Source organism: Protomyctophum parallelum (genome assembly GCF_964188405.1).
Source record: "Protomyctophum parallelum genome assembly, chromosome: 18".
NCBI classification, from domain to species: domain Eukaryota; kingdom Metazoa; phylum Chordata; class Actinopteri; order Myctophiformes; family Myctophidae; genus Protomyctophum; species Protomyctophum parallelum.
The window spans coordinates 44,879,562-44,906,338 of record NC_139716.1 but is presented as its reverse complement, the minus strand read 5'-3'; the positions used below and the strand labels follow the sequence as shown (position 1 = coordinate 44,906,338).

The 26,777-nt window shown below is 39.4% G+C and overlaps 1 protein-coding gene across 1 annotated transcript in view; it reads left to right on the top strand.

Annotated features, from left to right (window-relative positions):
• The window catches only part of ctsz (cathepsin Z), a 241,514-nt gene extending 215,902 nt beyond the window's left edge, over positions 1 to 25,612 (top strand). The window contains exon 7 of the mRNA XM_083789061.1: positions 25,591 to 25,612. The gene's annotated coding sequence lies outside the window, so the exon portion shown is untranslated. The remainder of the gene's footprint in view (positions 1 to 25,590) is intronic.
• The last annotated feature ends 1,165 nt before the right edge of the window (positions 25,613 to 26,777 follow it).

The following is a 26,777-nucleotide window of genomic DNA, read 5'->3' as shown; positions in this document are numbered from 1 at the left end:
ATGCTGCTAATGCTAACGGAGGGTTGCCAGGTCTGTGAACTGAAAACAAGCCCCGTGGGAAGCCCTTCTTACAGTGGTTATCAAACTTTTGCATGTCAAGGACGAAGGACCCCCAAAATAAATTGATACTTTAGCCTGGCTGCGGACCCCCCACCCCCATTTGAAAGGATATGCCGAGGAGGACCCCCACTCAGAGAGTGCACAAATGGAACCAAATGGACCCTGACGGGTGCATTTGGTTCCATTTGTGCACTCTCTGAGTTAGAGATCCATTAATTGTACAATTTGGTTCCTTAAACTTATATAATATAGCTGGGGACCCCCTGGAACTCCCTCATGGACCCCTGGGGGTCCTCGGACCCCACTTTGGGAACCACTGTCCTATTCCATCAGCTATTTGAAAATAGAAGCCTGTGTATACAGCTTGTAGATCTGCTGTTATAACTTATATGTTAAAATAGAAGCCTTTGTACAAGCTTGTAGATCTGCGGAAACATATTTTAATGTTTTTAAACATGCGGACAAAATAAATTCATAATCATTTAGGGGTCCTTGACATGAAAATGTCTTTGAGGTTTTGTTTTTTTCTTGGAATATAAGGGAGCATATACAGACCCACACAATATGTAACTGTTTTTAGATCGTTTTGAAATTTGTCTTAGCTTTTTATTTGTAAACCTATGTAATTCACATGTATATCTTTTGTTTTTCTTTTCCTGATCTTCTGATGTATTGTGATGTTTTTTCTATATGATATTGTATTACTCGACGACACTGAAAATGAGTTTGATTACTCAGTGTAATTTAGAGAATAATCAAAACTTGAATGAATGAAAAAACTTGAGTGATTGTGTGTATGTAACTATGCACACAACAATGGGTGAAAGTCAGTTAACAACAAATGTGAAAAGAAAAAGTATTTCTTATATGATGAATTGAAAATGATGCCCCCCCCCCCCCCCCCACACACACACACACACACACACACACACACGCAGAACAATATTTAAAGAAGAACAAGCCCAGAGTCGCTTATAATAAGCAGACATGGCAACACTGGAGTCAGGCCGTAACAGCTCCGGGCTGACAGCCATCTGAGAACCCATCGGAAAAACATGAAGGGAAGAAAACAGCGCCCTCTATTGAAAACATTAAGGGAAAACAGCGCCCTCTATTGAAAACATGAAGGGAAAACAGCGCCCTCTATTGAAAACATGAAGGGAAAACAGCGCCCACTACTGAAAACATGAAGGAAAAACAGCGCCCTCTATTGAAAACATTAAGGGAAAACAGCGCCCTCTACTCCACACAGTAACACTGCTATGTTGATCCTGTATATGTTTTATTAATTTCAAGATTTTTCATTAAAAATAATAAAATACCAAAAAATAGCAAGCTTGCTCTGTGAGCCTGCAGATCTACAATTCTTTTGCTGAGGACCCCCCCTGGAACCCCCCCAAAGGACCCCCTGGAACCCCCTGTGTGTGTGTGTGTGTGTGTGTGTGTGTGTGTGTGTGTGTGTGTGTGTGTGTGTGTGTGTGTGTGTGTGTGTGTGTGTGTGTGTGTGTGTGTGTGTGTGTGTGTGTCTCATCTCAGTACAGCTATATGGGCCATTTGAAACAAATTGAAACAAACAACGATACAATATTTGATTTATTAAAATGTTTACAAACAGTTTTAATCACCCTAAATATGTTGTTAGATTGGATTTAGCATTACATACACAAGCAACATTATATATATAGGTCTAAAAAAAATCTATTTTTATACTTACGGTATATCGTTCCTACTTATATTATCATATCTCTGAAAAGCAGTTTAATTATAGCACGTATCTTAAAATCACTTTCTTAATATTTGTTCAAAAACAGGAAATAAAATATCCAGTGCGTATTCACGCTGAAAGCAAATGACATTTTATAGAATGATTAAGTTGCGACTCTGAGGCAGTATTTCTTTGTATTATTCTTTATTAATTATGATGTTTTTTTGAATAATCGAATAAAAGAGAAGTGCGTTTTCTTCTTAATCAGACCAGTGTGTGTCCAGTGGAAACCTCGTATGAATCTGATCTCAGGTCAGAATGGGTTCATCAGACCAGTGTGTGACCAGTGGAAACCTCGTATGAATCTGATCTCAGGTCAGAATGGGTTCATCAGACCAGTGTGTGACCAGTGGAAACCTCGTATGAATCTGATCCCAGGTCAGAATGGGTTAAATGTGTTTTTCACATATCAACAAATCAACATGCTTTTAGAATAGATTTTGAGCTCTATTTTTGTCACCGCTATAAACTTCTTATCCCTAAACTTCTTTGCCTTTTTTTTTTTACTATTTCGAAAAACATTTGCGATTAGTTCAAATAGCAGATCTACAAGCTCAAAACACAATGTGTCGATGTAGATAGACTATAGTTGAACTATTCAATTTTTTCTTCTTCAAATTAGTTAGTAAAAATCACACCTGTGTGAAGTGAGGGGCGCTATTAAAGTCTAACTCATGTTGATATGGTGATGTAAAACAAACGATGCAAACACAAACATTAAAGAGACAATATGACCCAATGAGGCACATTATGACGTAAGTTTTCCCTTCGTTGTCAACAGCGTTTACAAAACAAACATTGAACTAAAGACAAACATTAAACCTGTTTATATAGGAGGGGCTAGCACCCCTCAAAAAAAGAACTAGGTCGCTTACATTTCATGAGCTTTCATTAGTCAGGTTTCAGCGGAAAGGCTAAAGACGCTTTAGGGATAAGGGCTTTAGAGCATGGATGAAAACAGAGCCCTTTGTGTGTTAAAAAAAAAAAAAAAAAAAGACAGAAAAACATGAAGTTGATCGACTCTTAATCACGATGCTCTACTTGTGTTGTTGGCAGAGTTAACCCAGAGTGGGCGGGAACCCCTTTTGGTGTTTTAACTGTTATGCTTTAGCTATTGAAAAATAGCAGATCTACAAGCTCGTAGCGCGCCACCGAGTGGCGCGCTACGAGCTTGTAGGTCTGCTATTTTTTGAAAAATGTTGAAAATGTGTGCCCAAATGTTTGAATATATTATTCTTTCAGAGCGTTTTTATTTTATTTTTTTAGCTCAAATCTTTGCTTCTCATGGGGGGGTCCCTGGAACAACATATTTTCAGATGGGGGGGGGGGGGGGGGGTCACAGATAATTCTGGGGGTCCTTGACATGAAATGTTGAGCACCGTCCACTGATATAGAAACATGGGGTATATTTCAGAAAAACTCTCATGATTAAGATTAAGAAGACATTATTTTAATGTCGACGTCGTCAGGGCCAAACGGGTTAACCCATTCTGACCTGAGATCAGATTCATACGAGGTTTCCACTGGACAACACACTGGGTCTGATTAAAACCCATTCTGACCTGAGATCAGATTCATACGAGGTTTCCACTGGACAACACACTGGGTCTGATTAAAACCCATTCTGACCTGATTCTAAAAAAAATGTCAGTCGTTCTTCGATTCTTCAAAAAAATAGCAGACCTACAAGCTCGTAGCGCGCCACTCGGTGGCGCGCTACGAGCTTGTAGATCTGCTATTTTTCAATAGCTAAAAGCATAACATGATGCTAACACCAAAACGGGTTCCCGCGCAGAGCGGGTTAAAGGTCCAGCGGGCAGGCAGTCGGCCGTTCCGACATTCCTCAAACCCGATACGGTGACTCGTCGCTGTGTGAGTGTTTTCTCCACTGATGCAGAATCAGAACATGATCTCTCGTCCGAGCCCAAAGCTTCCACCTTCCTCCTCCTCCTCCTCCTCCTCCTCCTCCTCCTCCTCCTCCAGGCGAGACAACAACCACCTTGTTCTGCTCTTCGTCTCGCGGATGGCTGCACCCCCCCCCCCCCCACCCCACCCCACCCCACCCCACCCCACCCCACCCAGAGCCAGAGATAAGAGTAAGACAGAGTTACTACAGGACATTGAGGGGGCAGAAAACGGAGCAGCGCTCGAGCGCTGGCCTGGATGGAGAGGGACGAGCTGGAGTTGGAAATGCATCGTTATAAACGAAGGGGGCGGAGCAAATAAGAGCTATTTTAACCCATTCTGACCTGGGATCAGATTCATACGAGGTTTCTGCCGGACACACACTGGGTCTGATTAAAACCCATTCTGACCCGAGATCAGATTCTAAAAATGTCAGTCGTTCTTCGATTTTTTCAAAAATAGCAGACCTACAAGCTCGTATCGCGCCACTCGGTGGCGCGATATGAGCTTGTAGATCTGCTATTTTTCAATAGCTAAAGCACGACATGATGCCAACACCAAAATGGGTGCCCGGTCAGAATGGGTTAAGGCATGTGTGCAACACGACAACTGTTTTAAAAGTATTGCACAGTGACAACTAAAGTCTCTGTATAATGTTTATGTTGTACTGTTACCACAAAACGATCTAAAATAAAAGGAATTTAAAGGTTTTATGACATTCATTTTCATTTATTTTTCCTTTTCTTTTTTCTTTTAGGTTTTATGACCTCAATTACACCCAGAAAACCTGAACTTTGAACATTCAGTGGATTTTCTGTGGTCTGAAGTTTTCTTTGGGGTTTTTTGGGGCCTTTTGAGCTACAATGAAAACAGGCAACACAGTGAAAACAGTGACATCTGCTGGCAAATCCCATTGACATATATGGGATTTGCAGTAAGTGATGTCACTTACTGCCGGCAAATCAGAGCACCTGTTTGAGCCAGAAAACCCCAGATCACAGAAAATCTACTGAATGTTAAAAGTTAATGTTTTTTGGGTGCAATTGAGATTAGAAAACCTAAAAAAAAACAAGAACAATTCCAAAACCTTTTTTTTAATGTCACAATCCCTTTAAGATCATTGAAGCTGGGCTGTTGCCCTGAGTCCAGTTGAATTCTGCCAATAGAAGTCTATGTAGGAGAGCCTCCATTGGACTGAAGCCAATAGAAGTCTATGTAGGAGAGCCTCCATTGGACTGAAGCCAATAGAAGTCTATGTAGGAGAGCCTCCATTGGACTGAAGCCAATAGAAGTCTATGTAGGAGAGCCTCCATTGGACTGAAGCCAATAGAAGTCTATGTAGGAGAGCCTCCATTCGAATGAAGCCAATAGAAGGCTATGTAGGAGAGCCTCCATTGGACTGAAGCCAATAGAAGTCTATGTAGGAGAGCCTCCATTGGACTGAAGCCAATAGAAGGCTATGTAGGAGAGCCTCCATTGGACTGAAGCCAATAGAAGTCTATGTAGGAGAGCCTCCATTGGACTGAAGCCAATAGAAGTCTATGTAGGAGAGCCTCCATTGGACTGAAGCCAATAGAAGTCTATGTAGGAGAGCCTCCGTTGGACTGAAGCCAATAGAAGTCTATGTAGGAGAGCCTCCATTGGACTGAAGCCCCGTGAAGGTATAGTTGTGGTAACTCTGTCTTATTCTATGGCTCTGGTTGAGCCACCCTGCCTAACGGTGTGCCTCATGGCTACATCCCAGAGCCCTCGTCTTCCTCCACGGCAACGCCAGGGATCTGATGTTAAAACAAAGAGATTGTGGTTAATTTAAGGGTTTGTTGCACACTTCAACACTATAATCATTATAGTGTTGAAATGTCCGTCGACTGTACATTCTTTCACTGACGAAAACGAAATGGAAACAATATGAAAACTAAGCTACGATGACTAAAATTAAGACTAAATGTATTGACAATTTCGTCAACAAAGACCAACTATAGGCTAAAATGTTAGGAAGGGACTAGTGGACAAGAGATCCACTAGGAAGTGACTAGTGGACAAGAGATCCAGTATAAGTCATGCTTCATGCTGAAAATAGCAGATCTTGATCTTGTAGATCGGCTATTTTCAGCGTAAAGTGTAAAATCAGTCATTATGACGGTATCAAGGCCCGCCAAAATACATTAATCAACTGTAGATTTAGTCTACTAAAATATTATGGTATTTAGTCGACTAAAACTAGACTAACACTGACACCAGAGGGAGTGCAACCCAGATTCGGCACAAACAAGGGACTAAATTATTATCGCTCCTATGCCACCAAAATGTGGAACGCCCTACCAACAGTCATTAAGACATGTGAATCCCTTGACTCCTTCAAAACCGCTCTCAAAGGGCACCTACGGATGGCTGCAATTCAAACTGGCCTCTGTAAAATCTGAATCCCCCCCCACCACCCTTTTCCCCTCACTGTATATGTATCCTTTCCCTTTTTTACCTCCTTTATGATGAAATCCTGTTCTGTTCTTTAACTACATAGAAGTGTCTATTTGTACGTCTCTAAATGTTTTGATGAATTGAACATGGTGGACCCTCTTTCTTGCTTTATTGGGTCGTCCACTCACAGTTAACAGTATTTGTGTTGAGTTTGTGCTTGAAATGTACTGTAATTCTGCAAACTGTTAACTCCTTGAGACCCCCACAGCCCAGCTCATCTCAAAGCGTGGCAGGGCTCCGTGGCCCCCCAAGCTGTGGAACGCCCTGCCTATTAATGTAAGACTCGCAATTAGTCTGTGTCATGTTTTCAATCCCTCCTGAAAACCCACCATGTTTTACGTTAAAGGAGAATTCCATGCTAGAATGCTTTCTTATCTTTCTTACCTTTCTTTGTAGTTGTTACGTCCCCACCAAAGAGGTCCAGGTGTTTTTTTGTGCAAAAACTCCTTGTTGGCTATTTTCCCTACCATAAGCCCTCAATGAATTGCATTGCATTGAATGGGAATTGAATGGGGCTATGGGGTGTTGTGCTAGTTCGCTTATTTCCATCGAAAGAAGTAGTAAAGTGTGCCGCTTGGGATATTATTTACATTATGAAGAGAGGATATATACAAAGAAATTATAATTTTGAGCACAGCACCATTCAATTCCCATTCAATTCAATGCAATTCATTTAGGGCTTATGATAGGGGAAATAGCCAATAAGGAGCTTTTGCACAAAATAACACCTGGACCTCTTTGGTGGGGACGTAACGACTACAAAGAAAGGTAAGAAAGCCTTTTAGTATGGAATTCTCCTTTAAGGCCTTCTCTTAATTTCCTATTCCGTATTCTATTCTATTTTTGATTATACGATACGTGTATGCTTTCATTTTGTGCTTTGCTTATTCACTGATATCTTGTTGTAGCTGTGATTACGTTGTTGTCGTTTTATTAACGCTGTGCTATGCTGTTAATGATAATGCTAATTCATTATTTATACAGCACATTTCAAGACAAACAGTTGTTACAACTTACTGAATGAATGACTTGATCATCACGTGCGTCCAAGACGTCCAACTGCATCTTTGAACTCTCCTCCTGAAAATGTACACGTTGAAAATGATGAATTGAACATGGAGGACCCTGATGTAAATGTATGTGTCGGTTAATAGTCTAATGAAATGTCCTGGCTGTTATAGTTGTTAAAACAGTAGGTCTAATTAACCCATTCTGAACGGGCACCCATTTTGGTGTCAGCATCATGTTATGCTTTAGCTATTGAAAAATAGCAGATCTACAAGCTCGTAGCGCGCCACCGAGTGGCGCGATACGAGCTTGTAGGTCTGCTATTTTTGAAAAATCGAAGAACGACTGACATTTTTTTTATCTGATCTCAGGTCAGAATGGGTTAATCAGACCAGTGTGTGTCCTGGTGGAAAACCTCGTATGAATCTGATCTCAGGTCAGAATGGGTTAAAACAGTAGGTCTAATGAAATGTCCTGGCTGTTATAGTTGTTAAAACAGTAGGTCTAATTAAATGTCCTGGCTGTTATAGTTGTTAAAACAGTAGTCTAATTAAATGTCCTGGCTGTTATAGTTGTTAAAACAGTAGGTCTAATGAAATGTCCTGGCTGTTATAGTTGTTAAAACAGTAGTCTAATGAAATGTCCTGGCTGTTATAGTTGTTAAAACAGTAGGTCTAATGAAATGTCCTGGCTGTTATAGTTGTTAAAACAGTAGGTCTAATGAAATGTCCTGGCTGTTATAGTTGTTAAAACAGTAGTCTAATGAAATGTCCTGGCTGTTATAGTTGTTAAAACAGTAGATCTAATGAAATGTCCTGGCTGTTATAGTTGTTAAAACAGTAGATCTAATGAAATGTCCTGGCTGTTATAGTTGTTAAAACAGTAGATCTAATGAAATGTCCTGGCTGTTATAGTTGTTAAAACAGTAGTCTAATGAAATGTCCTGGCTGTTATAGTTGTTAAAACAGTAGGTCTAATGAAATGTCCTGGCTGTTATAGTTGTTAAAACAGTAGGTCTAATGAAATGTCCTGGCTGTTATAGTTGTTAAATGTCCTGGCTGTTATAGTTGTTAAAACAGTAGTCTAATGAAATGTCCTGGCTGTTATAGTTGTTAAAACAGTAGGTCTAATGAAATGTCCTGGCTGTTATAGTTGTTAAAACAGTAGGTCTAATGAAATGTCCTGGCTGTTATAGTTGTTAAAACAGTAGTCTAATTAAATGTCCTGGCTGTTATAGTTGTTAAAACAGTAGGTCTAATGAAATGTCCTGGCTGTTATAGTTGTTAAAACAGTAGGTCTAATGAAATGTCCTGGCTGTTATAGTTGTTAAAACAGTAGTCTAATGAAATGTCCTGGCTGTTATAGTTGTTAAAACAGTAGTCTAATGAAATGTCCTGGCTGTTATAGTTGTTAAAACAGTAGGTCTAATGAAATGTCCTGGCTGTTATAGTTGTTAAAACAGTAGGTCTAATGAAATGTCCTGGCTGTTATAGTTGTTAAAACAGTAGGTCTAATTAAATGTCCTGGCGGTTATAGTTGTTAAAACAGTAGGTCTAATGAAATGTCCTGGCTGTTATAGTTGTTAAAACAGTAGGTCTAATGAAATGTCCTGGCTGTTATAGTTGTTAAAACAGTAGGTCTAATTAAATGTCCTGGCTGTTATAGTTGTTAAAACAGTAGTCTAATGAAATGTCCTGGCTGTTATAGTTGTTAAAACAGTAGGTCTAATTAAATGTCCTGGCTGTTATAGTTGTTAAAACAGTAGGTCTAATTAAATGTCCTGGCTGTTATAGTTGTTAAAACAGTAGGTCTAATGAAATGTCCTGGCTGTTATAGTTGTTAAAACAGTAAGTCTAATGAAATGTCCTGGCTGTTATAGTTGTTAAAACAGTAGGTCTAATGAAATGTCCTGGCTGTTATAGTTGTTAAAACAGTAGGTCTAATGAAATGTCCTGGCTGTTATAGTTGTTAAAACAGTAGGTCTAATGAAATGTCCTGGCTGTTATAGTTGTTAAAACAGTAGTCTAATGAAATGTCCTGGCTGTTATAGTTGTTAAAACAGTAGTCTAATGAAATGTCCTGGCTGTTATAGTTGTTAAAACAGTAGGTCTAATGAAATGTCCTGGCTGTTATAGTTGTTAAAACAGTAGGTCTAATGAAATGTCCTGGCTGTTATAGTTGTTAAAACAGTAGGTCTAATTAAATGTCCTGGCGGTTATAGTTGTTAAAACAGTAGGTCTAATGAAATGTCCTGGCTGTTATAGTTGTTAAAACAGTAGGTCTAATGAAATGTCCTGGCTGTTATAGTTGTTAAAACAGTAGGTCTAATTAAATGTCCTGGCTGTTATAGTTGTTAAAACAGTAGTCTAATGAAATGTCCTGGCTGTTATAGTTGTTAAAACAGTAGGTCTAATTAAATGTCCTGGCTGTTATAGTTGTTAAAACAGTAGGTCTAATTAAATGTCCTGGCTGTTATAGTTGTTAAAACAGTAGGTCTAATGAAATGTCCTGGCTGTTATAGTTGTTAAAACAGTAAGTCTAATGAAATGTCCTGGCTGTTATAGTTGTTAAAACAGTAGGTCTAATGAAATGTCCTGGCTGTTATAGTTGTTAAAACAGTAGGTCTAATGAAATGTCCTGGCTGTTATAGTTGTTAAAACAGTAGGTCTAATGAAATGTCCTGGCTGTTATAGTTGTTAAAACAGTAGGTCTAATGAAATGTCCTGGCTGTTATAGTTGTTAAAACAGTAGGTCTAATTAAATGTCCTGGCTGTTATAGTTGTTAAAACAGTAGGTCTAATGAAATGTCCTGGCTGTTATAGTTGTTAAAACAGTAAGTCTAATTAAATGTCCTGGCTGTTATAGTTGTTAAATGTCCTGGCTGTTATAGTTGTTAAAACAGTAGTCTAATGAAATGTCCTGGCTGTTATAGTTGTTAAAACAGTAGGTCTAATGAAATGTCCTGGCTGTTATAGTTGTTAAAACAGTAGTCTAATGAAATGTCCTGGCTGTTATAGTTGTTAAAACAGTAGGTCTAATTAAATGTCCTGGCTGTTATAGTTGTTAAAACAGTAGGTCTAATTAAATGTCCTGGCTGTTATAGTTGTTAAAACAGTAGATCTAATGAAATGTCCTGGCTGTTATAGTTGTTAAAACAGTAGGTCTAATGAAATGTCCTGGCTGTTATAGTTGTTAAAACAGTAGGTCTAATGAAATGTCCTGGCTGTTATAGTTGTTAAAACAGTAGGTCTAATGAAATGTCCTGGCTGTTATAGTTGTTAAAACAGTAGTCTAATGAAATGTCCTGGCTGTTATAGTTGTTAAAACAGTAGGTCTAATGAAATGTCCTGGCTATTATAGTTGTTAAAACAGTTGTCTAATGAAATGTCCTGGCTGTTATAGTTGTTAAAACAGTAGTCTAATGAAATGTCCTGGCTGTTATAGTTGTTAAAACAGTTGTCTAATGAAATGTCCTGGCTGTTATAGTTGTTAAAACAGTAGTCTAATGAAATGTCCTGGCTGTTATAGTTGTTAAAACAGTAGGTCTAATGAAATGTCCTGGCTGTTATAGTTGTTAAAACAGTAGGTCTAATTAAATGTCCTGGCTGTTATAGTTGTTAAAACAGTAGTCTAATGAAATGTTCTGGCTGTTATAGTTGTTAAAACAGTAGGTCTAATTAAATGTCCTGGCTGTTATAGTTGTTAAAACAGTAGGTCTAATGAAATGTCCTGGCTGTTATAGTTGTTAAAACAGTAGGTCTAATGAAATGTCCTGGCTGTTATAGTTGTTAAAACAGTAGTCTAATTAAATGTCCTGGCTGTTATAGTTGTTAAAACAGTAGGTCTAATGAAATGTCCTGGCTGTTATAGTTGTTAAAACAGTAGGTCTAATGAAATGTCCTGGCTGTTATAGTTGTTAAAACAGTAGTCTAATTAAATGTCCTGGCTGTTATAGTTGTTAAAACAGTAGGTCTAATGAAATGTCCTGGCTGTTATAGTTGTTAAAACAGTAGTCTAATGAAATGTCCTGGCGGTTATAGTTGTTAAAACAGTAGTCTAATGAAATGTCCTGGCTGTTATAGTTGTTAAAACAGTAAGTCTAATGAAATGTCCTGGCTGTTATAGTTGTTAAAACAGTAGATCTAATGAAATGTCCTGGCTGTTATAGTTGTTAAAACAGTAGATCTAATGAAATGTCCTGGCTGTTATAGTTGTTAAAACAGTAGGTCTAATGAAATGTCCTGGCTGTTATAGTTGTTAAAACAGTAGATCTAATGAAATGACCTGGCTGTTATAGTTGTTAAAACAGTAGGTCTAATGAAATGTCCTGGCTGTTATAGTTGTTAAAACAGTAGGTCTAATGAAATGTCCTGGCTGTTATAGTTGTTAAAACAGTAGTCTAATGAAATGTCCTGGCTGTTATAGTTGTTAAAACAGTAGTCTAATGAAATGTCCTGGCTGTTATAGTTGTTAAAACAGTAGGTCTAATGAAATGTCCTGGCTATTATAGTTGTTAAAACAGTTGTCTAATGAAATGTCCTGGCTGTTATAGTTGTTAAAACAGTAGGTCTAATTAAATGTCCTGGCTGTTATAGTTGTTAAAACAGTAGGTCTAATTAAATGTCCTGGCTATTATAGTTGTTAAAACAGTTGTCTAATGAAATGTCCTGGCTGTTATAGTTGTTAAAACAGTAGTCTAATGAAATGTCCTGGCTGTTATAGTTGTTAAAACAGTAGGTCTAATGAAATGTCCTGGCTATTATAGTTGTTAAAACAGTTGTCTAATGAAATGTCCTGGCTGTTATAGTTGTTAAAACAGTAGTCTAATGAAATGTCCTGGCTGTTATAGTTGTTAAAACAGTAGGTCTAATGAAATGTCCTGGCTGTTATAGTTGTTAAAACAGTAGGTCTAATTAAATGTCCTGGCTGTTATAGTTGTTAAAACAGTAGTCTAATGAAATGTCCTGGCTGTTATAGTTGTTAAAACAGTAGGTCTAATTAAATGTCCTGGCTGTTATAGTTGTTAAAACAGTAGGTCTAATGAAATGTCCTGGCTGTTATAGTTGTTAAAACAGTAGGTCTAATGAAATGTCCTGGCTGTTATAGTTGTTAAAACAGTAGGTCTAATGAAATGTCCTGGCTGTTATAGTTGTTAAAACAGTAGGTCTAATTAAATGTCCTGGCTGTTATAGTTGTTAAAACAGTAGTCTAATGAAATGTCCTGGCTGTTATAGTTGTTAAAACAGTAGTCTAATTAAATGTCCTGGCGGTTATAGTTGTTAAAACAGTAGGTCTAATGAAATGTCCTGGCTGTTATAGTTGTTAAAACAGTAGTCTAATGAAATGTCCTGGCTGTTATAGTTGTTAAAACAGTAAGTCTAATGAAATGTCCTGGCTGTTATAGTTGTTAAAACAGTAAGTCTAATGAAATGTCCTGGCTGTTATAGTTGTTAAAACAGTAGATCTAATGAAATGTCCTGGCTGTTATAGTTGTTAAAACAGTAGATCTAATGAAATGTCCTGGCTGTTATAGTTGTTAAAACAGTAGGTCTAATGAAATGTCCTGGCTGTTATAGTTGTTAAAACAGTAGATCTAATGAAATGACCTGGCTGTTATAGTTGTTAAAACAGTAGGTCTAATGAAATGTCCTGGCTGTTATAGTTGTTAAAACAGTAGGTCTAATGAAATGTCCTGGCTGTTATAGTTGTTAAAACAGTAGGTCTAATTAAATGTCCTGGCTGTTATAGTTGTTAAAACAGTAGTCTAATTAAATGTCCTGGCTGTTATAGTTGTTAAAACAGTAGATCTAATGAAATGACCTGGCTGTTATAGTTGTTAAAACAGTAGGTCTAATGAAATGACCTGGCTGTTATAGTTGTTAAAACAGTAGGTCTAATTAAATGTCCTGGCTGTTATAGTTGTTAAAACAGTAGTCTAATTAAATGTCCTGGCTGTTATAGTTGTTAAAACAGTAGGTCTAATGAAATGTCCTGGCTGTTATAGTTGTTAAAACAGTAGGTCTAATGAAATGTCCTGGCTGTTATAGTTGTTAAAACAGTAGGTCTAATTAAATGTCCTGGCTGTTATAGTTGTTAAAACAGTAGTCTAATTAAATGTCCTGGCTGTTATAGTTGTTAAAACAGTAGTCTAATGAAATGTCCTGGCTGTTATAGTTGTTAAAACAGTAGTCTAATGAAATGTCCTGGCTGTTATAGTTGTTAAAACAGTAGTCTAATGAAATGTCCTGGCTGTTATAGTTGTTAAAACAGTAGGTCTAATGAAATGTCCTGGCTGTTATAGTTGTTAAAACAGTAGGTCTAATTAAATGTCCTGGCTGTTATAGTTGTTAAAACAGTAGTCTAATGAAATGTCCTGGCTGTTATAGTTGTTAAAACAGTAAGTCTAATGAAATGTCCTGGCTGTTATAGTTGTTAAAACAGTAGGTCTAATGAAATGTCCTGGCTGTTATAGTTGTTAAAACAGTAGTCTAATGAAATGTCCTGGCTGTTATAGTTGTTAAAACAGTTGTCTAATGAAATGTCCTGGCTGTTATAGTTGTTAAAACAGTAGTCTAATGAAATGTCCTGGCTGTTATAGTTGTTAAAACAGTAGATCTAATGAAATGTCCTGGCTGTTATAGTTGTTAAAACAGTAGTCTAATGAAATGTCCTGGCTGTTATAGTTGTTAAAACAGTAGATCTAATGAAATGTCCTGGCTGTTATAGTTGTTAAAACAGTAGGTCTAATGAAATGTCCTGGCTGTTATAGTTGTTAAAACAGTAGATCTAATGAAATGTCCTGGCTGTTATAGTTGTTAAAACAGTAGGTCTAATGAAATGTCCTGGCTGTTATAGTTGTTAAAACAGTAGATCTAATGAAATGACCTGGCTGTTATAGTTGTTAAAACAGTAGGTCTAATGAAATGTCCTGGCTGTTATAGTTGTTAAAACAGTAGGTCTAATTAAATGTCCTGGCTGTTATAGTTGTTAAAACAGTAGTCTAATGAAATGTCCTGGCTGTTATAGTTGTTAAAACAGTAAGTCTAATGAAATGTCTTGGCTGTTATAGTTGTTAAAACAGTAGGTCTAATGAAATGTCCTGGCTGTTATAGTTGTTAAAACAGTAGTCTAATGAAATGTCCTGGCTGTTATAGTTGTTAAAACAGTAGTCTAATGAAATGTCCTGGCTGTTATAGTTGTTAAAACAGTTGTCTAATGAAATGTCCTGGCTGTTATAGTTGTTAAAACAGTAGTCTAATGAAATGTCCTGGCTGTTATAGTTGTTAAAACAGTAGGTCTAATGAAATGTCCTGGCTGTTATAGTTGTTAAAACAGTAGGTCTAATGAAATGTCCTGGCTGTTATAGTTGTTAAAACAGTAGTCTAATGAAATGTCCTGGCTGTTATAGTTGTTAAAACAGTAGGTCTAATGAAATGTCCTGGCTGTTATAGTTGTTAAAACAGTAGTCTAATGAAATGTCCTGGCTGTTATAGTTGTTAAAACAGTAGGTCTAATGAAATGTCCTGGCTGTTATAGTTGTTAAAACAGTAGGTCTAATGAAATGTCCTGGCTGTTATAGTTGTTAAAACAGTAGTCTAATGAAATGTCCTGGCTGTTATAGTTGTTAAAACAGTAGGTCTAATGAAATGTCCTGGCTGTTATAGTTGTTAAAACAGTAGGTCTAATGAAATGTCCTGGCTGTTATAGTTGTTAAAACAGTAGTCTAATGAAATGTCCTGGCTGTTATAGTTGTTAAAACAGTAGGTCTAATGAAATGTCCTGGCTGTTATAGTTGTTAAAACAGTAGTCTAATGAAATGTCCTGGCGGTTATAGTTGTTAAATGTCCTGGCTGTTATAGTTGTTAAATGTCCTGGCGGTTATAGTTGTTAAAACAGTAGGTCTAATGAAATGTCCTGGCGGTTATAGTTGTTAAATGTCCTGGCTGTTATAGTTGTTAAATGTCCTGGCGGTTATAGTTGTTAAAACAGTAGGTCTAATGAAATGTCCTGGCTGTTATAGTTGTTAAATGTCCTGGCTGTTATAGTTGTTAAATGTCCTGGCTGTTATAGTTGTTAAATGTCCTGGCTGTTATAGTTGTTAAATGTCCTGGCTGTTATAGTTGTTAAATGTCCTGGCTGTTATAGTTGTTAAATGTCCTGGCTGTTATAGTTGTTAAAACAGTAGGTCTAATGAAATGTCCTGGCTGTTATAGTTGTTAAATGTCCTGGCTGTTATAGTTGTTAAATGTCCTGGCGGTTATAGTTGTTAAATGTCCTGGCTGTTATAGTTGTTAAATGTCCTGGCTGTTATAGTTGTTAAATGTCCTGGCTGTTATAGTTGTTAAATGTCCTGGCTGTTATAGTTGTTAAATGTCCTGGCTGTTATAGTTGTTAAATGTCCTGGCTGTTATAGTTGTTAAATGTCCTGGCTGTTATAGTTGTTAAATGTCCTGGCTGTTATAGTTGTTAAATGTCCTGGCTGTTATAGTTGTTAAATGTCCTGGCTGTTATAGTTGTTAAATGTCCTGGCTGTTATAGTTGTTAAATGTCCTGGCTGTTAGCCGAGTGAAACGGATCCCATTCCTGCTGTCTAGTGGTGTTCACGGCTGGTCATCTGATCTCAGCAGCAGGTGCACTAAAGCTACAGAGTCCATGTTAACGGCCCCGGCCTTCACTTTGTCTCCAGGCTGGCATGTCAACGCCTGAGTGCTCCCTGGGGGGTCCGATTAGCCCATTTAGACTTGAGTGGTCTCGTGTTGTGTTTATAGCTATCTAGCTATGTATCTGGTGTTGTGTTTATAGCTATCTAGTATATATATCTGGTGTTGTGTTTATAGCTATCTAGTATATATATCTGGTGTTGTGTTTATAGCTATCTATCTATATATCTGGTGTTGTGTTTATAGATATCTAGTATATATATCTGGTGTTGTGTTTATAGCTATCTAGTATATATATCTGGTGTTGTGTTTATAGCTATCTAGCTATGTATCTGGTGTTGTGTTTATAGCTATCTAGTATATATATCTGGTGTTGTGTTTATAGCTATCTAGTATATATATCTGGTGTTGTGTTTATAGCTATCTATCTATATATCTGGTGTTGTGTTTATAGATATCTAGTATATGTATCTGGTGTTGTGTTTATAGCTATCTAGTATATATATCTGGTGTTGTGTTTATAGCTATCTAGTATATATATCTCGTGTTGTGTTTATAGCTATCTAGCTATGTATCTGGTGTTGTGTTTATAGCTATCTAGTATATATATCTGGTGTTGTGTTTATAGCTATCTAGTATATATATCTGGTGTTGTGTTTATAGCTATCTATCTATATATCTGGTGTTGTGTTTATAGATATCTAGTATATGTATCTGGTGTTGTGTTTATAGATATCTAGCTATATATCTGGTGTTGTGTTTATAGATATCTAGCTATATATCTGGTGTTGTGTTTATAGCTATCTAGCTATATATCTGGTGTTGTGTTTATAGCTATCTAGCTATATATCTGGTGTTGTGTTTATAGCTATCTATCTATATATCTGGTGTTGTGTTTATAGCTATCTATCTATATATCTGGTGTTGTGTTTATAGCTATCTAGCTATATATCTGGTGTTGTGTTTATAGCTATCTATCTATATATCTGGTGTTGTGTTTATAGCTATCTATCTATATATCTGGTGTTGTGTTTATAGCTATCTAGCTATATATCTGGTGTTGTGTTTATAGCAGACTCCTCACTCAAATGTGCACTTTGCAGTTTGGCTAAACTCCAAAGCAAACTCCACATGTCATAACATTTTATTTACCTGCCAGAGTGTCGACCCCTTACCCCTGTGTGGGATCACTGGTTAGACTGGCATAGTGTCGACCCCTTACCCCTGTGTGGGATCACTGGTTAGACTGGCATAGTGTCGACCCCTTACCCCTGTGTGGGATCACTGGTTAGACTGGCATAGTGTCGACCCCTTACCCCTGTGTGGGATCGCTGGTTAGACTGGCATAGTGTCGACCCCTTACCCCTGTGTGGGATCACTGGTTAGACTGGCATAGTGTCGACCCCTTACCCCTGTGTGGGATCACTGGTTAGACTGGCATAGTGTCGACCCCTTACCCCTGTGTGGGATCACTGGTTAGACTGGCATAGTGTCAACCCCTTACCCCTGTGTGGGATCGGTGGTTAGACTGGCATAGTGTCGACCCCTTACCCCTGTGTGGGATCACTGGTTAGACTGGCATAGTGTCGACCCCTTACCCCTGTGTGGGATCACTGGTTAGACTGGCATAGTGTCGACCCCTTACCCCTGTGTGGGATCACTGGTTAGACTGGCATAGTGTCGACCCCTTACCCCTGTGTGGGATCGGTGGTTAGACTGGCATAGTGTCGACCCCTTACCCCTGTGTGGGATCACTGGTTAGACTGGCATAGTGTCGACCCCTTACCCCTGTGTGGGATCACTGGTTAGACTGGCATAGTGTCGACCCCTTACCCCTGTGTGGGATCACTGGTTAGACTGGCATAGTGTCGACCCCTTACCCCTGTGTGGGATCGGTGGTTAGACTGGCATAGTGTCGACCCCTTACCCCTGTGTGGGATCACTGGTTAGACTGGCATAGTGTTAACCCCTTACCCCTGTGTGGGATCACTGGTTAGACTGGCATAGTGTCGACCCCTTACCCCTGTGTGGGATCACTGGTTAGACTGGCATAGTGTCGACCCCTTACCCCTGTGTGGGATCACTGGTTAGACTGGCATATTCACCGATACCGATATGACAATAAAGGACAACTTTAGTTTTTTTCAACCAAGGTTCATGTTTTACGTTGTTATTAGAGAAACTAAAAGATGAGTGTTAAATTTTATTCATTTGCTGCTTTCTTTCGTTTTAGGGATTTTAGCTGTTTTTGACAGGGGGGCGGGGGCATTCGAGCATGGGACTAAATATGTATTATTTTACAAAATGTTATGTAATGTTTTTTATTATTATTTACTATAGTCCTAATAAACCCCAAGAAATTTCATCTGGCCACAAAAGATCACAGGATCTACTGAATGTGACAAACTTGACATATTCAGCCTATACACACAGTATAAGCCTTCCCCCAGTAGGCTACCTTCACATTCAGTAGATCCTGTGATCTTCTGTGGCCAGATGTAATTTCCTGGGGTTTATTAGGACTATAGTAAATAATAAAAATAAGAAATCGCTATAAAATGTTGTAAAATAATACATATTTAGCCCACATGCTCGAATGCCCCCGCCCCCCTGTCAAAAACAGCTAAAATCCCCAAAACAAAAGAAAGCAGCAAATGAAAAAAAAAATGAACTTTCTCTAATGACAACCTAAAACATGAACCTTGGTTGAAAACAACTAAAGTTGTCCTTTAACCCATTCTGACCTGAGATCAGATTCTAAAAATGTCTATTACATCCTGACAGTTTCATTATTAAGGGTCGATGCCGACACAGTATCGTTCGCTTTAGATCTGCTATTTTTCAACAGCTAAAAGTTTTAAATAATAATGTGTGGTTATTAAAGTGGTTGTTAACACATTGATTGCTAACTTTTGAAATTCTACTCAGGATTGCTTCTGCTAAGCGATTAACATTGGACTTTTTAACTTTTTAGGGGCCCACAGCGAGGGGCCTCTTATAGCACATCGCACATTGCATAAATCAAAAGGAAGCCAAACTAGTCCACTTCAATTAAAAAAAATATATATGATTCTACCATCTTCCATTCTGGAGATATTGACCTTTTTCTAAAACCTGCTTTTCACTGCACGCTGCTCTTTTGAAAAAACAGCAGAGATATGGAAGGTTGAAGTTGACAGACATTGACAGACAGATATAAAAATGAACACAAATAATATCATATACATACTACACACTGAATGAAAGCCCTGAATGTCTACTTTTAGGAGGAAAACAAATACACATGGTCCCATGTATAGTTTGTCAGTAATTGGCTGTTGAATGCAGCTTGCGCCCACCAGAGAGGATTTCAGAAAATGCATGGATAAAAATCACACCCCTGTGAAGTGAGCAGTGCAAACATTGCACTGCTCACTTCACATGGGTGTGATTTTTATTATTATTACAGTAGAAGTATTTTTCTTATGAAAGCAGAGAGTCTTCTGTTTCATACGGTATATAGTATGTACATGTCGCTATAGGCCTTATTTTGTGAATAATGGTTCTTCAGGTCCATGCATTTTCTGAAATCCTCAGAGTATTTTAGACAAGACAAGGAACTGACAACTAAATATTCACAAAATAAGGCCTATACATACTATATACCGTATGAAACAGAAGACTCTCTGCTTTCATAAGAAAAATACTTCTACTGTAATAATAATGAAAATCACACCCCTGTGAAGTGAGCAGTGCAATGTTGCACTGCTCACTTCACAACATTGCACTGCTCACTTCACATGGGTGTGATTTTTATTATTATTACAGTATTAGTTTTTTTCTTATGAAAGCAGAGAGTCTTCTGTTTCATACGGTATATAGTATGTACATGTCGCTATATGCCTTATTTTGTGAATAATAGTTATATAGGTCCATGCTTTCTCTAATCAGACCAGTGTGTGTCCAGTGGAAACCTCGTATGAATCTGATCTCAGGTCAGAATGGGCTAAAGTTCTCTCTGAAAAAGAGAATTTTATAAATGAAATGGATTCAATAGTCTAGTATTGACAAACAGTATATGGGATATGTGTATTTTATTTGTTTTCCTCCTAAAATTAGACATTTAGGGCTTTCATTCAGTGTGTAGTATGTATATGATAATTTATTTATGTTTATATCTGCCTGTCATGATAACGTCATGATGATGATGATTCTATGCACATATGTGATCATTGTCTCAGTAAACAAAATCAACAGATCGTTTGATAGCATAACAGTGACTTGAGAGGTTGACATGTCTGGACATGAACCACAGGAGCGACTCAACTCGCAGTGGGGGGGGGGGGTTCCACGACATGTCTGGACATGAACCACAGGAGCGATAAGCGTAGCCCGGCTGGCTGTGATTTCGACAAAATGACAGACAACACGATGGCTTCCGCAGCTTAGGATTGTATTAGTTATCCATTACAAACGGGTCGATTACGTCCCAGACGCCTTATCACTGCAATTGGCTGGCGAAGGCGCTATGGCGATTATGGTGATCAACTGCCGAGAATCTTTTTTCCGAGAATGAGAGTAGCATTGCAAACTGCAAAACGATCGATCGCAACTCGCAGTGTGGGGGGGGTTCCACGGTGTGATATCTGCTAGCCTAGTATACTGCTTCTTTGTCCAAACATGGCTGACGCGACGGCGAAAAAAAGACAGTTGGTCAGATGTATACTGCTTCTCCTATGGCGGTCCTTCGAGAATACGTCATTCGTTTCGCGTATACCTGTCCGTGAAATGGCGATCGACCGTTGGAGATTATTCTTGGTTTATATACGGGTTTATATTTCCGAGAATGAGGCGGCAGACCGGTGAGTTGTCGTTGGAAAGAATTAGAGAGGGCTGTGTCGAGTGGATCTGTGTGAATGAGTGGGGGGGGGGGGAAGAAACTGTAATGCGATGGAGAGATGCCTCGGGAGAAACCATGTAGAAACAGGAGGGGAAGGGTAATCGAGTGTATTCACAAATTTCACACACACTAGAAAATGGGTAGCTCCATTTTAGATCCCCTGATCTGCGTTGGTCTATGCCGTGTGCAGGACGGCGATGCCGCCTCCCCAGTACGTCGTAATGGATACGGCATGCCTGGAATGTGGTTAGACCAGGCCTCTTTTCAGGAGGTGGGGGGCTTTAAACTCCCGGATCTCACAGCGGATCTTTCTGGAGATGATCAGTGTTACATTATGTGTTGTCCGGGCGTCAGAGAAGTTGATGTACAGTATACAGTAAAAACACCAATAAAACGCTTTAGAGCGTGATGCGCAGACGGCGCTCGAGATTAATAAAACGCTTTAGAGCGTTTTGCGCAATCGATGAGTTAAAGGCTGAAGCGCTCCGTGCCGTCCTAGAGGGGGTCAGATTACAGGTGGAACACAGAGAGCTTCAGTCTGCTGGAGGCCGATCTCAGTCCGACACCAGAGTTGGAACGCTGCTTAATTCACTCAGGACGGGAACCCCCCTTTGGGTGTTTTAAGCATCGTGTTATACTTTAACTATTGAAAAATAGCAGATCTACACAAGCTCATATAGCGCGGCACTCGGTGCCATGAGCGCTGTGTGAGCTTGTAGATCTGAGATCATGAGCGCTGTGTGAGCTTGTAGATCTGAGATCATGAGCGCTGTGTGAGCTTGTAGATCTGAGATCATGAGCGCTGTGTGAGCTTGTAGATCTGAGATCATGAGCGCTGTGTGAGCTTGTAGATCTGCTAGTTTTGAAAAATCGTGAAAATGTGGTCGATCTCTTTGAATATTATATTCTATTCTTTCAGAGCGAATGTTTTTTTTTTAACTCAAATCTTTGCTTCTACAACATGTTTTCAGATAGAGGTCAGCGGCCAATTACAGATCACTTTGACATGGAATCATGAAATTAACCACTGACACATAGAAACCACTGACACATAGAAACCACTGACACATAGAAACCACTGACACAGAAACCACTGACACATAGAAACCACTGACACATAGAAACCACTGACACATAGAAACCACTGACATAGAAACCACTGACACATAGAAACCACTGACACATAGAAACCACTGACACATAGAAACCACTGACACATAGAAACCACTGACACATAGAAACCACTGACACATAGAAACCACTGACATAGAAAACCACTGACACATAGAAACCACTGACACATAGAAACCACTGACACATAGAAACCACTGACACATAGAAACCACTGACACATAGAAACCACTGACACATAGAAACCACTGACATAGAAACCACTGACACATAGAAACCACTGACACATAGAAACCACTGACACATAGAAACCACTGACACATAGAAACCACTGACACATAGAAACCACTGACATAGAAACCACTGACATAGAAACCACTGACACATAGAAACCACTGACATATAGAAACCACTGACACATAGAAACCACTGACATAGAAACCACTGACACATAGAAACCACTGACATATAGAAACCACTGACACATAGAAACCACTGACATAGAAACCACTGACACATAGAAACCACTGACACATAGAAACCACTGACACATAGAAACCACTGACATAGAAACCACTGACACATAGAAACCACTGACACATAGAAACACATAGAAACCACTGACACATAGAAACCACTGACACATAGAAACCACTGACATAGAAACCACTGACACATAGAAACCACTGACACATAGAAACCACTGACATAGAAACCACTGACATAGAAACCACTGACACATAGAAACCACTGACATAGAAACCACTGACACATAGAAACCACTGACACATAGAAACCACTGACATAGAAACCACTGACATAGAAACCACTGACATAGAAACCACTGACACATAGAAACCACTGACACATAGAAACACATAGAAACCACTGACACATAGAAACCACTGACACATAGAAACCACTGACATAGAAACCACTGACACATAGAAACCACTGACACATAGAAACACATAGAAACCACTGACACATAGAAACCACTGACACATAGAAACCACTGACACATAGAAACCACTGACATAGAAACCACTGACATAGAAACCACTGACACAGAGAAACCACTGACACATAGAAACCACTGACATAGAAACCACTGACACATAGAAACCACTGACACATAGAAACCACTGACATAGAAACCACTGACACATAGAAACCACTGACACATAGAAACCACTGACACATAGAAACCACTGACACATAGAAACCACTGACACAGAGAAACCACTGACACATAGAAACCACTGACACATAGAAACCACTGACACATAGAAACCACTGACATATAGAAACCACTGACACATAGAAACCACTGACACATAGAAACCACTGACATAGAAACCACTGACACATAGAAACCACTGACACATAGAAACCACTGACATAGAAACCACTGACACATAGAAACCACTGACACATAGAAACCACTGACACATAGAAACCACTGACACATAGAAACCACTGACACACAGAAACCACTGACACATAGAAACCACTGACACATAGAAACCACTGACATAGAAACCACTGACACATAGAAACCACTGACACATAGAAACCACTGACACATAGAAACCACTGACACATAGAAACCACTGACACATAGAAACCACTGACATAGAAACCACTGACACATAGAAACCACTGACACATAGAAACCACTGACATAGAAACCACTGACACATAGAAACCACTGACACATAGAAACCACTGACACATAGAAACCACTGACACATAGAAACCACTGACACACAGAAACCACTGACACATAGAAACCACTGACACATAGAAACCACTGACATAGAAACCACTGACACATAGAAACCACTGACACATAGAAACCACTGACACATAGAAACCACTGACACATAGAAACCACTGACACATAGAAACCACTGACATAGAAACCACTGACACATAGAAACCACTGACACATAGAAACCACTGACATAGAAACCACTGACACATAGAAACCACTGACACATAGAAACCACTGACACATAGAAACCACTGACATAGAAACCACTGACACATAGAAACCACTGACACATAGAAACCACTGACACATAGAAACCACTGACATAGAAACCACTGACATATAGAAACCACTGACACATAGAAACCACTGACACATAGAAACCACTGACACATAGAAACCACTGACACATAGAAACCACTGACACATAGAAACCACTGACACATAGAAACCACTGACATAGAAACCACTGACACATAGAAACCACTGACACATAGAAACCACTGACACATAGAAACCACTGACATAGAAACCACTGACATAGAAACCACTGACACATAGAAACCACTGACATAGAAACCACTGACATAGAAACCACTGACACACATAAACCACTGACAGATAGAAACCACTGACACATAGAAACCACTGACATAGAAACCACTGACACATAGAAACCACTGACACATAGAAACCACTGACACATAGAAACCACTGACACACATAAACCACTGACAGATAGAAACCACTGACACATAGAAACCACTGACATAGAAACCACTGACACATAGAAACCACTGACACACATAAACCACTGACAGATAGAAACCACTGACACATAGAAACCACTGACACATAGAAACCACTGACACATAGAAACCACTGACACACATAAACCACTGACAGATAGAAACCACTGACACATAGAAACCACTGACACATAGAAACCACTGACACATAGAAACCACTGACATAGAAACCACTGACACATAGAAACCACTGACACATAGAAACCACTGACATAGAAACCACTGACACATAGAAACCACTGACACATAGAAACCACTGACATAGAAACCACTGACACATAGAAACCACTGACACATAGAAACCACTGACACATAGAAACCACTGACACATAGAAACCACTGACACATAGAAACCACTGACACATAGAAACCACAGACACATAGAAACCACTGACACATAGAAACCACTGACACATAGAAACCACTGACACATAGAAACCACTGACACATAGAAACCACTGACACATAGAAACCACTGACACATAGAAACCACTGACATAGAAACCACTGACACATAGAAACCGTCTGATTTAGAAGACATTTTTTTAAACGTCGACGCCAGGCCTAAACCGGTTAATTCACTCATCCTCTACGGTTTCACACAACGATAAACATCTCTCTCTGTGAAGGAAGTATATAGGTCCATTTACCCCCCCCCCCCCTCTCCCCCTCCCCCTCCCCCTCCCCAGGGTATGGGTAACGGCCAAGTTTCAACAGAGCCCCTAGCCACCCCCCCCCCCCTCCCCCCCCCTCCTGTTTACATGACAAGTAAGATCAGATTCTATACATGTTCTTCTACATCCTGACAGTTTTCTGATAAAGCTATGTTTCTATGTCAGTCGTTCTTCGATTTTTCTAAAATTAGCCTATTTAGTCATCAAGGAAAAAATGAATAAATAATGGTTATGGTTAAACGCTGAATTGACACAGACGCGTTCCAGGTCCAGGAAGGATTCAGTGTTGTTTTTTGTCGACTATAAAACCAAGACGGAAAACGTTCGTCAACTACCTTTTTTTTCACTGAGGAAAACTAAATGAAAACTAAGCTTTACGACGACTAAAACTAAGACTAAATGTATTGACAATTTCGCCAACAGAAACTAGACTAGAATGTTAGGAAGGGACCAGTGTTGTTTTTGGCAGCAGATTTCTATTTTAGTTTTAGTCATAGTCTTTGGACTGAAACTTAATTTAGTTTTAGTCACATTTTAGTCACCTGGAATGTCTTAGTGTGTTAGTCTAGTTTTAGTCGACTAAATGTCATAAGATTTTAGTCGACTAAATCTACAGTTGATTTAGTCGACTAAAATGTATTTACGGCGGTCTTGATGCCGTCGTAATGAGTGTTTTTACACTTGCTGAAAATAGCAGATCTACAAGCTCACAAGCTTGTTAGCTTGTAGATCGGCTATTTTCAGCATGCAATCAAGTGTAAAATGACTTATACTGGATCTGTTGTCCACTAGTCCCTTCCTAACATTTTAGTTAATACATACATTCATCAATCAATGGACTCACATCATGGTTCCCGTGGAGCTCTGGCATCGTCATGGTCTCCTCAGAGGTCTTCATCGCGGTCTCCTCAGAGGTCTTCATCGTGGTCTCCTCGGCGGTCTCGTGGCTCTCCTCCTCCTCCTCTTCCCCCCCCCTCGGCCCGCCCCACTCGGGTGGGGAGCGCTTCTCTCTGGCCGCCAGCCGCGGCCCGAGGAACTCCGCGGCCCGAGACCGTTCTTCCAGCAGAGCTGTGAAAAGTCAACACAAGGCGTCAAAGCAACTATATTTCTTATCCCACGATTTTTGTAACCCATTTTTCACCCCTGTGTCAATCATCTAACGTGATCCTGGGCTCTACACACCCTCCACCAACCTAGTCCCCATATATGGGGGACAAGGGGAGACCAACCTAGTCCCCATATATGGGGGACAAGGGGAGACCAACCTAGTCCCCATATATGGGGGACAAGGGGAGACCAACCTATAGTCCCCATATATGGGGGACAAGGGGAGAGCAACCTAGTCCCCATATATGGGGGACAAGGGGAGAGCAACCTATAGTCCCCATATATGGGGGACAAGGGGAGAGCAACCTATAGTCCCCATATATGGGGGACAAGGGGAGAGCAACCTAGTCCCCATATATGGGGGACAAGGGGAGACCAACCTAGTCCCCATATATGGGGGACAAGGGGAGACCAACCTAGTCCCCATATATGGGGGACAAGGGGAGAGCAACCTATAGTCCCCATATATGGGGGACAAGGGGAGAGCAACCTATAGTCCCCATATATGGGGGACAAGGGGAGACCAA